The following is a 12,907-nucleotide window of genomic DNA, read 5'->3' as shown; positions in this document are numbered from 1 at the left end:
GCAATCACCAGGACCATATGCAGCTAGGCTTTGTCATGAAATGATACCCGATTACTTGCTACATGCATGGCGTGGTAAAGTGTCCTACCATTGTGGACGGAACGAGGCTGCCTTGCTCAGAAACCTTCTGCAAAGGCTTTTGGAGTACCTTCAGGAGCGCTTCATGGAGATGTCCCTGGAGGATTTGCGCTCCATCCCCAGACATGTTAACAAACTTTTCCAGTAACTTTACTGGCCGCGAATGCATCCCAAGCCCTCATGGCAAATCAATCATTAAAAAAAGCTTGCTTTTAAACCATGTTTTATATTTACAAAGGTACACTCACCAAAGGTCGCTTCCATGGCTTCACTCTCTGGGCTAGTGGCTTGGGAGGGCTGGGAGGGTAATTCCGTCTGGGTTACAAAAAGCTCCTGGCTGTTGAGGCTAATGGAGTGCTGTGTGCTCACTGCAAGGTTGTCCTCCTCTTCCTCCTCCTCCTCCTCCTCATCTTCCCACTCCGCAGAATCCTCAGCCATGGTTGAGATTATAACCCTCACCTCGGAATCCATGGACGGGGTGGAGTAGTGGTGGCGCAACCCCCTAAAATTGCATGCAGCTCAGCGTAGAAGCGGCATGTTTTCGGCCTTGACCCAGACCTTCCGTTTGCTGCTTTGGTTTTCTGGTAGGTTTGTCTGAGCTCCTTAACTTTCACTCTGCACTGCACTGAGTCCCTGATGTGGCCTTTTTCCATCATAGCCTTGGAAATTTTTTCAAATGTTTTTTTCATTTCGTCTTTTGGAACGGAGTTCTGTTAGCACTGAATCCTCTCCCCATATAGCGATCAGATCCAGTACCTCCCGTGCGGTCCATGCTGGAGCTCTTTTTCGATTCTCAAGAGACTGCATTGCTACCTGTGCTGATGAGCTCTGTGTGGTCACCTGTGCTGATCAGAGCTCCACGCTGGCCAAACAGGAAATGAAATTCAAAAGTTCGCGGGACTTTTCCTGTATACCTGGTCAGTGCATCCGAGTTCAGATTGCTGTCCAGAGCGGTCACAGTGGTGCACTGTGGGATACCGCTCGGAGGCCAATACCATCAATTTGTGGCCACACTAATCCTAATTCGATATGGTAATCTCAATTTTAGCGCTACTCCTCTCGTCGGGGAGGAGTACAAAAACCGATGTAAAGAGCCCTTTATATCGATATAAAGGTCCTCGTAATGTGGACGGGTGCAGCGTTAAATCGGTTTAACGCTGCTAAAATCGGTTTAAATGCACAGTGTAGACCAGGCCTCAGTAGTGTCCCACCAAAGGCCGCTTCATTACACAAGAAGCAAGAGTGAACTCCTCCTGTGTTATAACAGCCTAACCATGGAGTCACAGATGGTTCCTTGCATATTGAGGTCTATCTTGCCACCCAGTTCAGCTTGCTTTTGTGAAAGATGGTCCCTTCCACCAAAAATCACAACATTTGCCTTGCTCCCAGTCCCCAAAGACCAATCATTCACCTCAGGGCAACTGCACCTTAGATCCCAGGAATGGGAAAACTACTTTATGACAGGAGACTCAAAGAGCTTGGCTTGTTTAGCCTAACCAAAAGAAGGCTAAGGGGGATATGATTGCTCTCTATAAATAGATCAGAGGGATAAATACCAGGGAGGAAGAGGAGTTGGTGAAGTTAATTACCAATGTGGACACAAGAACAAATGTATACAAACTGGTAATCAACAAGATTAGGCTTTAAATTAGATGAAGGTTTCGAACCATCAGAGGTGTGAAATTGTGGAAAGGGCTTCCAAGAGGAGAAGTGGGGGTGAAAAACATAGTTGATGTGATAAATAAAAGAGAGTGGTGTGGCTCCCTTTTATGAACACCCAGCCAGCCAGTTAGCTATAAAATCCTTCTTAGTAGTTGTTCTCTACTTGCTTTACCTGTAAAGGGTTAAAAAGTCTCCCTGCACAGGTAAAAGGAAGGGAGTGGGCACCTGACCAAAAGAGCCAATGGGAAGGCTTGAATTTTATAAAATGGGGAGAGGGGAAAAAAAACACCTTCCCCTGGGTCTGTCTGTCTGTTGTTCTCAGGGAAAAGCAGAAACAGGGCTGGAACTATGTTGTAAGAAGCTTGGGACCAGGTATGAAAAATCATCTAAATCATACCTAGAAACTACTTACTTGAAACCCCCAGATATGTAAGTAGATCAGGAAATGTCTAGGGAGACGTGATTAGGTTTATTTCTTTTTATTGCTCTATGGCTTGTGGACTCCTTTGTGCTAACCCCAAATGCTTTTGTTTTACTTGTAACCTTTAAGCTGGACCTCAAAAAGTTATTCTTGATCCTTAATTTTTGTGTTATTTTTTAAATCTAGAAATAGCCTGAGTTTTCAAATGCATTTCTTTCTTTTTTTGTTTTTTTAATAAAATTTACTTTTTTTTAAGAACAGGATTGGTTTTGTGTCCTAAGACGTTTGTGCACATGTTATTTAATTAGCTAGTGGCAACAGCTGATTTCTTTTGTTTTGTTTCTCAGCTCTTCCCTGGAGGTGGGTGAAAGAGCTTGAGGTACCCCACAGGAAGGAATTCCCAAGTGCACTTTCCTGGGATTTCAAAGGGTTTTTATGCACTTGGGTGGTGACAGCATCTACCCATCCAAGGTCAGAGAAAAGCTGTAACCTTGGGAGTTTAATACAAGCCTGGAGTGGCCAGTGTTAATTTTTAGAATCCTTGCAGGCCTCCACCTTCTGCACTCAAAGTACCAGAGAAGGGAATCAGCCTTGACACGGTGGCAGAGTGGTGGGATCATTTTGAACCAGAAGCACAGACCCTGGGATTTTAAAAGGACACATTTTTCCTTTTGGCAGCCTGCAAATTCAGAGAGTTTTCTTTCTTTCTTTCTTTCTTTCTTTCTTTGCTGCCTGAGGGGGAACAGGCACGAAAAGGGTTCAGTCTGCCAAGCCAGGGAGTCCAGCAAGCAGTTTATTATTTTTTTTCTAGCTTCATGGCAACGAAATAGCTAGTCTAGAGTAGGGCAGCCCTGTGCATGAGGTTCCGGTTGGATACCCAAATATTAGAGCAACCAGTTTTCTCAAAGTGGCATGCCATGGAGAAGAGAGAACCAGTTCAAGCCCAGACATCCAGCTCCATGACAGAAATGCAGGGAGGGGATGGGAGACTGTAGACCTCCCAGGAGGGAAGGGTCAGCCCTCTCCCACTCAAGATCCTAAGCTGGGTCAACCAGGTAGCCCTAACAGTCATTCTCCAGGTATTGGTCCCCATTCCAAGAAATTCCCCACATGCAAGGTAGGCGATGATACAGAGGCCTTCTTAGAACATTTTGAAAGGACCTGCCTTGGCTACAGCCTCCCTCCAGACCAATATATGGTGGAGCTGACACGACAACTCAGTGAACCCTTAGCAGAGTTGGCAGCTGAAATGCCTAAAGAACACAAGAATGAGTACGAACTTTTTAAACAAAAGGCCAAAATTAGGATGGGGCTAACACCTGAGCATGCCTGTCGGTGGTTCAGAGCCCTAAGGTGGAAACCAGACAAATGGAGCAGTTCTTAGAGGGTGTTCCTGAGGAAATAGAAAGGTACCTCCTAGATGAGAAGCCCAAAACTGTAATCGAAGTGGGGGAGATCAGAGCCAAATGGGTGGAGGTTGCAGGGAAGAAGAAAACTAGTAGCAATTGGTGTAGATACCAGAAGGGGCAACTCAAGACAACACCTCACCATCGGAGTCAGCCCAAGGCCCCACTTCACAGAAGGAGCCCTCCACACAGCCAGGGAAATCCAGATGCCCTCTCATCCCAACACCCTACTCGCCAACCACCCACTTCACCCCAGCACACAATCAACAGGTCAATGCTTCAAATGTAATGAGCTGGGGCATGCAAACACCAACTACCCACAAAGCACCAGCCAACTGCAACTCATCACCCCGGGGTCCCAACAAGAGCCTTCAGACCCAGATGTCTCACAGATCCCCCCAGAGCTAAGAGAAACTGTGAGTGTGGGAGGGAGGAAGATTACTGTGCGGAGATGGGATAGCTCACTGGTTTGCGCATTGGCCTGCTAAACCAATGGTTGTGAGTTCAATCCTTGAGGGGGCCATTTAGGGAACTGGGATAAAAACCTGTCTGGGGATTAGTTCTGCTTTGAGCAGGGTGTTAGACTAGATGACCTTCTGAGGTCCCTTCCAAACCTATTCTTCTATGACACTAGAGCACAGGTGTCAGCTATCTACCAATCCCTGGTGGACCCCAAATTCATCAATCCAGAGGCTTAAGTGATGGAGCAAGCCCTTGAAGCCAACTCTTTTAACTTGTCTACAGCCAGGTTGCCTGTCCAGCAGGGCTGCCCAGAGGGGGGAGCAAGTGGGACAATTTGCCCCAGGCCTCACAGGGGCCCTCACAAGAATATAGCATTCTATAGTATTGCAACTTTTTTTTATGGAAGGGGACCCTGAAATTGCTTTGCCCCAGACCCCCTTAATCCTCTGGGCAGCCCTGCTGTCCAGTACAAGGGCTGGTCAGGAATATGGACTTTTGCAGTCTATGATGATTATTCCATTCTCATGCTGCTGGGAGAAGACTTAGCCAACAATGTGAGGCTTATAAAAAGGGTGGGGATGGTCATCCGCAGCCAGGCTAAACAGGCATCTAAACCTAACCCCATTTCTGAGCCTCCTCCAAAACCCAGTCTGTGTCCCCTGATACCACAGGCCCAGGAACCCAGCCAGAGGTGATGAAAACAAACCCCAGACCAGAGTCTATGGCAGTAATTGTAAATTCAGTTCCTGAGACCCTGCCAGAACCAGCCCAAGGATCAAAAGTGGTGGAGCAGTCAGCACCAGAGCCCATACTTGCAACCTCACTAGAGCTGAAGAGCCACTGCCAGCGCCACAGAGCCAGCACATGCAGCAGCAGCTAAACCGGCACAAGAAGCTCAACTGGAACCTGAAATACAACCTAGTGCACCAGCAGAGAGTGGTTCACAGTCAACGGAGACACCCCCATCACCTGCATTGCTTCCAGTGGGACCAAGCCCAAGTCCACAACCTAGCAAGGAACTAATGTCTCCAGCATCAAGGGAACAGTTCCAGGCAGAGCTGGAAGTGGATGAAAGCATCAAGAGAGCTTGGACAGAGGCACAGAGCGACCCACCACCTCTCAGCTCTTCCAATAGGTTCAGGTTTGTTGTAGAAGGAGGACTCTTATACAAGGAAACCTTTTCTGTTGGGTACAAGGAGAACTGTCATCCTCAGAGACAGTTGGTAGTTCCAACTAAGTATAGGGAAAAGCTCTTGAGCATAGCCCATGATCACCCTAGTGGCCACGCCAGGGTGAACAGGACCAAGGACTATTTGGGGAAGTCATTCCACTGGGAGGGAATGGACAAGAACTTTTCTATCTATGTCCAGCCTTGTCAGGTGTGCCAGAAGGTGGGAAAGCCCCAAGACCAGGTCAAGTCCCCTCCAGCCACTCCCCATAATTGAGGTTATATTTCAGCATGTAGCTGTGGATATTCTGGGTCTTTTCGCTAAGAAGACATCCAGAGGAAAGCTATATATACTGACTGTGATGCAGCAGGGAGTGGAGAGTATTGACCTGGGAATGTTGCAGGGGAGTTTTACTGGGACTGTGTGTGGGATGGGAGACTTTCCTTGAAGGAAGATACCTGAGCATGTAACATGAGAGCCCAGGAGGGGGGTTGAGGCCAGGTGACACCTGGCCGGGAAACTGGACAAAGGCTGGAGAAGGAACCCGGGGAAGGGGGTGTGAGATGGCTGGAGGAGGTTTCAGTTTGGAGCTGGCTGGGGAAACAGAGGGAGCACCAGGACTGAGATCTAAGTCCCTGCCGCCCAGAAGGATTTGACTGAGGGGTCCTCCTTGTACCTACAAGCTCTGTTTGGGACTGTGTTCCTGTCCTCCAATAAAACTTCCAAACTTCTGTCTGACTGAGAGTCATGGTGAATCAGAGGAAGTGGGGGTGCTGGGCCCTGACTCTCCCACACTCCGTGACACTGACCTTCATGGATTTTGCCACCTGATGGCAAAGCAACAGCTCTAAGCAACATCAGGGCTAAAAGTGTGAGCCAGGCATTGGCAGACATTTCTGCTGGAGTAGGTTGGCCCTCAGACATTCTTATGGATTCGGGAACTAATTTTTTGACAGGGACCATGAAACATCTTTGGGAAGCTCATGGGGTGAACCATTTGGTTGCCACCCCTTACCACCATCAAACAAATGGCCTAGTGGAGAAGTTTAATGGGAATTTGGGGGGCATGATATGTAAATTAATGAATGAGCACTCCAATGATTGGGACGTAGTGTTCCAGCAGTTGCTCTTTGCCTACAGGGCTGTACTACATCCCAGTTTGGGATTTTCACCCTTGAGCTCATTTATGGCCACAAAATTAAGGGGCCATTACAGCTGGTCTAGCAGCAACGGGAGGGGGTTACATCTTCTCCATGAACTAACATTTTGGACTTTGTAATCAATCTGCAAATCACCTAACCCTTGTTCGAGAAAACCTACAGGATGCTCAACAAGAGCAAAATGCCTGGTATGATAAACATGACAGAGAGCGTTCCTTCAGAGTAGGTGACCAACTCATGGTCCTGAAAGTGCTCCAGGCCAATAAGATGAAAGAATTGTGGGAATGGCCAGTTATTGTCCAAGAGCATCTGGGAGCTGTTAAATACCTCATAGCGTTCCCAGACACTACCCTAAAACCTAAAGTATTAAACCTAAAGTGTTAATTCTCTAAAGCCCTTTTATTCCTGAGAAATCAAGGTTCTCCATTTACAGCCCAAGAGAGAGATGATGCTAAGTGGCCTGAAGGAGTCTACTATGAAGGAAAAAGCAACGGTGATGTAGAAGAGGTGAGCTTTTCCATAATCCTTGGGCATAAGCAGTGACAACAAATCCAGGAGCTGTGCATCAGCTTTGTGCCAATGTTTTCAGCCACCCAGGACGGACAGAACAGTCATATCACTCCATTGACACAGGAGATGCTCGCCCAGTTAGAGCCCAGTTCCACTGGATGGCTCCACAAGCCAAAACCGCAATAGAAGGGGAGATCAAGGACATGTTACAGATGGGTGTAATCCGCCCCTCTGAGAGTGCATGGGCATCTCCGGTGATTATAGTTCTCAAACATGATGGGGACATTCACTTTTGTGTGGACTACCATAAGCTAAATCCTGTAACTTGCCCAGAAAACTTATCCAATGCCATGCACAGATGAGCTATTGGAGAAACTGGGACATGCCCAGTTCATCTCAACCTTATACTTAACTAGTGGGTACTGGCAAGTGCCACTAGATGACCCAGCCAAGAAAAGGACAGCCTTCATTACCCACGTAGGGCCATATGAACTTAATGTGCTCCCTTTCGGACTGTGAAATGCATCCGCCACTTTCTAGAGACTGGTAGATAACCTTCTGGCTGGATTTGGGGAATTTGCAGTCACCTACCTTGACAATGTGGCCATATTCTCAGATTCATGGGTGGAACACCTGGAACACCTCCGAGCTGTGTTCAAGAGCATAAGGGAGGCAGGATTAACCGTTAAGGACAAGAAATGTCAAATAGGCCTAAACAGAGTAATGTACCTTGGACACCAGGTGGGCAAGGAACTATCAACCCCTTACAGGCTAAAGTAAATGCTATCCAAAATTGGCATGTCCTAAGGCAAAAAAGCAGATCCAACACTTCTTGGGCTTGGCCAGGTATTACTGACAATTTGTACCACACTACAGGTGGTTCCATCTGCAGACTGACCATGATGCACCGAGGTGGCTTCACTTGGTCTAAGAAAGTAACAAAAAAACTTCTTCAGTGGAGTTTAGCTCTTCAGGACTTTGATTTTGACATACAGCACATATCAGGAGCCTCTAACAAAATGGTTGATGCACTCTCCTGGGAAGGTTTCCCAGAATCAGAGGGGTAAAAATGTCTCTGTATTCTAAGTTGTAGTAGTCCTTAAAATGTGGGAAATACTGTTTAGTTCTTCATGTAATTAGTAATAAAATTAGAGGTGCATGTATCCTATTAACTCTATTTCCTAAACCTCCAGGAAGAAATCCCAGCCGGTGTGTACCCAACCTAAACCAGGCTGGCCAGCACAGTCTGTGATCTGGGGGGCATGTGATAAATGCAAGTGGGGGTAACTCCCTTTTATGGACACCTAGCCAGCCAGTTAACTATAATATCCCTCTTAGTAGTTATTCGTACTTGCTTTTCCTTGTCATAAACAGATAGCTAAGGGTTAATGTCTCTTTCACCTGAAGCACCTGACCAGAGGACCAATCAGGAAACCGGATTTTTTTTCAACTTTGGGTGGAGGGAAGTTTGTGTCTGAGTCTTTGTTTTCTGGCTGCCTGCTTTCTCTGAGCTTTGGAGAAGTAGTTTCTACTTTCTAGTCTTCTGTTTCTAAGTGTAAGGACAAAGAGATCAGATAGTAAGTTATATGGTTTCTTTTCTTTGGTAGTTGCATGAATATAAGTGCTGGAGTGCTTTGATTTGTATTCTTTTTGAATAAGGCTGTTTATTCAATATTCTTTTAAGCAATTGACCCTGTATTTCGTCACCTTAATACAGAGAGACCATTTGTATGTATTTTTCTTTCTTTTTTTTTATATAAAGCTTTCTTTTAAGACCTGTTGGAGTTTTTCCTTACTTCAGGGAAATTGAGTCTATACTCACCAGGGAATTGGTGGGAGGAAGAAATCAGGGGAGATCTGTGTGTGTTGAATTTGCTAGCCTGATTTTGCATTTCCTCTGGGTGAAGAGAAAAGTGCTTTTTGTTTCCAGGACTGGGAACGGAGAGGGGGAGTTACTCTGTTTGGATTCACAGAGCTTGTTTCTGTGTATCTCTCCAGGAGCACCTGGAGGGGGGAAGGGAAAAAGGATTATTTCCCTTTGTTGTGAGACTCAAGTAATTTGGGTCTTGGGGTCCCCAGGGAAAGTTTTTCAGGGGGACCAGAGTGCCCCAAAACACTCTAATTTTTTGGGTGGTGGCAGCAGGTACCAGGTCCAAGCTGGTAACTAAGCTTGGAGGTTTTCATGCTAACCCCCATATTTTGGACGCTAAGGTCCAAATCTGGGACTAAAGTTATGATATTCCTGTAAAGGGTTAAAAAGTTTCCCTGCATATGTAAAACGAAGGGAGTGCGTATGTGGCCAAAAGAGCCAATGAGAAGGCTAGAACTTTTTTAAAACTGGAAAAAAAAATCCCCTTGGTCTGTCTGTCTGTTGTTCTCGGGGAGAAACAGAGACAGTGCTGGAACTATGCTGTAAGAAGCTTGGGGCCATGTATGAAAAATCATCTAAATCAGGTGTGGGCAAACTACAGCCCAGGGGCCACATCTGGCCCTCCAAATGTTTTAATCCAGTTCTCAAGCTCCAGCTGGGGAGCAGGGTCCAGGGCTTGCCTCGCTCCACGCAGCTCCTGGAAGCAGTGGTATGTCCCCCCTCCGGCTCCTATGCATTGGGGCAGTCAAGGGGCTCCATATGCTGTCCCTGCCCCAAGCGCCGCCCCCCGCAGCTCCCATTGGCCGGGAACCGTGGACAATGGAAGCTCAGGGGCGGTGCCTGCAGACAGGGCAGTGTGCGGGGCCTCCTGGCCACGCCACCACATAAGAGCCGGAGGTGGGACATGCCACTGCGTCTCGGATCTGCTTGAGGTAAGCGCCGCCCAGAGCCTGCACCCCTGCCCCACTCCTGCATCCCAACCCCCTGCCCCAGCCCTGATCCCCCTCTGGTCATCCAACCCCCTCAGTCCCAGCCTGAAGCACCCTCCTACACCCTCCAACCTCTCTTCCCCAGCCCCACCCGAGAGCCCGCACCCCCAGCTGGAGCCTTCAACCCCCCTGCACCCCAACCCCATGCCCCAGCCCAGAGCCCCCTCCCACACCTTGAACTCCTTATTTCTGGCCCCACCCCAGAGCCATCACCCCCTTCCACACCCCAATTTTGTGAGCATTCATGGCCCACCATATAATTTCCATACCAAGATGTGGCCTTTGGGCCAAAAAGCTGTAACCCTGGGAGTTTAATACAAGCCTGGAGTGGCCAGTGTTAATTTTTAGAATCCTTGCGGGCCCCCGCCTTCTGCACTCAAAGTGCTAGAATGGAGTTGACAGATGGCTTCAAATCTGAGCTTGATAAGTTTATGGAGGGGATGTTATGATGAGACTGCCTACAATAGCATGTAGCCAATCTGTTATTGGCTGCAGCAAATCTCCAGTGGTCAGTGATGGGACACTAGACGGGAACAGCTCTGAGTTTCTACAAAAAATTCTTTCCCAGGTATTTGCCTGGCGGGTCTTGCCCACCTACTAAGGATCTAGGGTGACCAGATGTCCTGATTTTATAGGGACAGTCCTGGTTTTTGGGTCTTTTTCTTATATAGGTTCATAATACCCCCCACCCCATCCCAATTTTTCACACCTGCTGTCTGGTCACCCTATAAGGATCTAACTAATCACCAGACTTGGGCTGGGGAAGGAATTTTCCTGCAGATCAGATTGGCAGAAACCATGAGGATATTTTGCCTTCCTTTGCAGCATGGGTCTCTTGGCAGGTTAATCTAGTGTAAATGGTGGATTTGCTGTAACTTGTAGTTTTTAGATCATGATCTGAGGCCTGGGTGGTGGGTGAAGCCCCCCTTCCACAAGCTCTCCTCCCCCACCAGGAGGAAGCCCTGAGCTGCTTCTACCTGCCCCCCTGCCCCCCGCCAGGTGCCTCTCCCCTCCACCTGCCAGGAGGTGTTCCAAGCCCCCACTTGCTTGGAGGAGCCCTTAGCCAGCCACATCACACCTCCTCCCCCCAGATCCCAAATTGCTGCAGGGAAAAGCGTCTTGGACTCTTGTCTCCTCAGGAAGCTTTTACTATGCCCCATGCAGGTTCCAGGGTGGTTGAGGAGGCAATATTTACTACTTACCTTCCTGGGTTCATCAGTAATCACTCTGGAGTCCAGGGAGATTACTGATGAACCTGGGAAGCTGAATAGCATATACAACCTCCTCAGCTGCCCGAAACCTGCATGGGGCATAATAAAACAAAAACTTCCCCCCAATAAACCCCACAGCCTAGGGTCCGGCAGCGGCACCAGGGAAGGCCAAGCCTTTCCTGGCCTATTATGCACACCGCCCATGATCTGAGGACTTCAGTAACTCAGCCAGAGGTTAGGGAGTCTATTACAGGAGTGGATGAGTCAGGTTCTGTGGCCTGCGGTGTTCATGAGGTCAGATAGTCTCTTCTGATGTTAAAGTCTATGAGATCCTACACCAGCGACAACACTTGTAGCTGTGACGTTATTAATATGAACTGTGACCGTATGGATCATTGTTGCAACCAAGGTCCTATAGAGTCACCAAATCTTGTACAAAGGGGTCATGTAAGGTTTCCATGAAAATAATATGATTTGCAGGTTATGATTATGCTATCTGTATGCATTTTTTTAATGTATTTAAAGTGATAAGTATTGGCTCTATACTGTCTGTATTTCAAACTTGTGCTATGCTTCCGGGTGACACCCCAGACAATTTGGCATCAGCACGGCCTAGCCTGCTTGATGGCCCATTAGGGACCATCAGCTATCCAACTGACCCATTGAGAGAAGGCAGATACATCTTGGGACTCAGCAAGGCATGGAGAGACATGCTGGGTAGCTTGTGTTTGGAGCAAAGGAAGCACAAGCCACATGGTGAAAGGACTATAAAGGCAACTGCATCATCTCCATTTTGTCTTCAATCCTACTTAACTCTGGAGGAACTTTGCTACAAACTAAGCGCTGAACAAAAGACTGAATAACCCATCCAAGCTGTGGATGCACTCCAGAGACTTGATTTGAACCTGCAGTTTATCCCATCACTGCTACAAGCCAGAACCAAGAACTTTGCCATTACTGTATATATTTGATACCATTTAACCAATTTTAACTCTCATCTATGTTTCTTTCTTTTTATGAATAAACTTTTAGATTTTAGATTCTAAAGAATTGGCAATGGCGTGATTTGTGGATAAGATCTGACTTATATATTGACCTGGGTCTGGGGCTTGGTCCTTTGGGATCAAGAGAACCTTTTTTTCTTTTACTGGGCTATTGGTTTTCATAACCATTCAACAACATAAGGAGCGGTGTTGGTGTTGATACTGGGAAACTGGAGTGTCTAAAGGAATTGCTTGTATGACTTCTTGTTAGCCAGTGGGGTAAAAATGAAGAAGGGCAGGCTTTAGCCATTTTGCCGCCCCAAGCATGGCGGCACGCCACGAGGGGCGCTCTGCCGCTCGTCAGTCCAGCAGGTCTGATGGACCTCCCGCAGGCGTGCCTGCGGAGGGTCCGCTGGTCTCATGGCTCTGGTGGACCTCCCGCAGGCGTGCCTGTGGATGCTCCACCAGAGCCGCGGGACCAGTGGACCCTCCCAGGGACACCTGCGGGAGGTCCACCGGAGCCGCCTGCTGCTCTCCCGGCAACCGGCAGAGCGCCCCCCATGGCATGCTGCCCCAAGCATGCGCTTCGCGCGCTGGGGCCTGGAGCCAGCCCTGAACTGAAGTCCTCTCTGATTGGCTGGTTTGATGTGCAAAGACCTCCCGTCTTGGGCTGTAACTGCCCTGCTCTAAGCAATTTGTCCTGAATTGATACTCTCAGTAGTGTCCCACCAAAGGCAACATTGTTACAGTAGCCAATCCTATTATTATCCTATCCAAAATGTATTAACTAAGAAAGAAAAATAAGAATGATTTATGGGGAAGGGGATGTGGGAAAGCAGTGCTGCCCCTACACCCACCTCATCCTCATTACTCTCAATGATGGGGGTCAAGGGTTAATTTTCCACCCCACCCGATCCATCACTCCCATACAAAAGGGCTGCAGTCCCCACCACCTGAACCCAGATCGCTCTGCTCTCAGCCTGGAT

Source organism: Gopherus evgoodei, chromosome 1 (genome assembly GCF_007399415.2).
Source record: "Gopherus evgoodei ecotype Sinaloan lineage chromosome 1, rGopEvg1_v1.p, whole genome shotgun sequence".
NCBI classification, from domain to species: Eukaryota; Metazoa; Chordata; order Testudines; family Testudinidae; genus Gopherus; species Gopherus evgoodei.
This window is presented reverse-complemented; position numbering follows the sequence as displayed.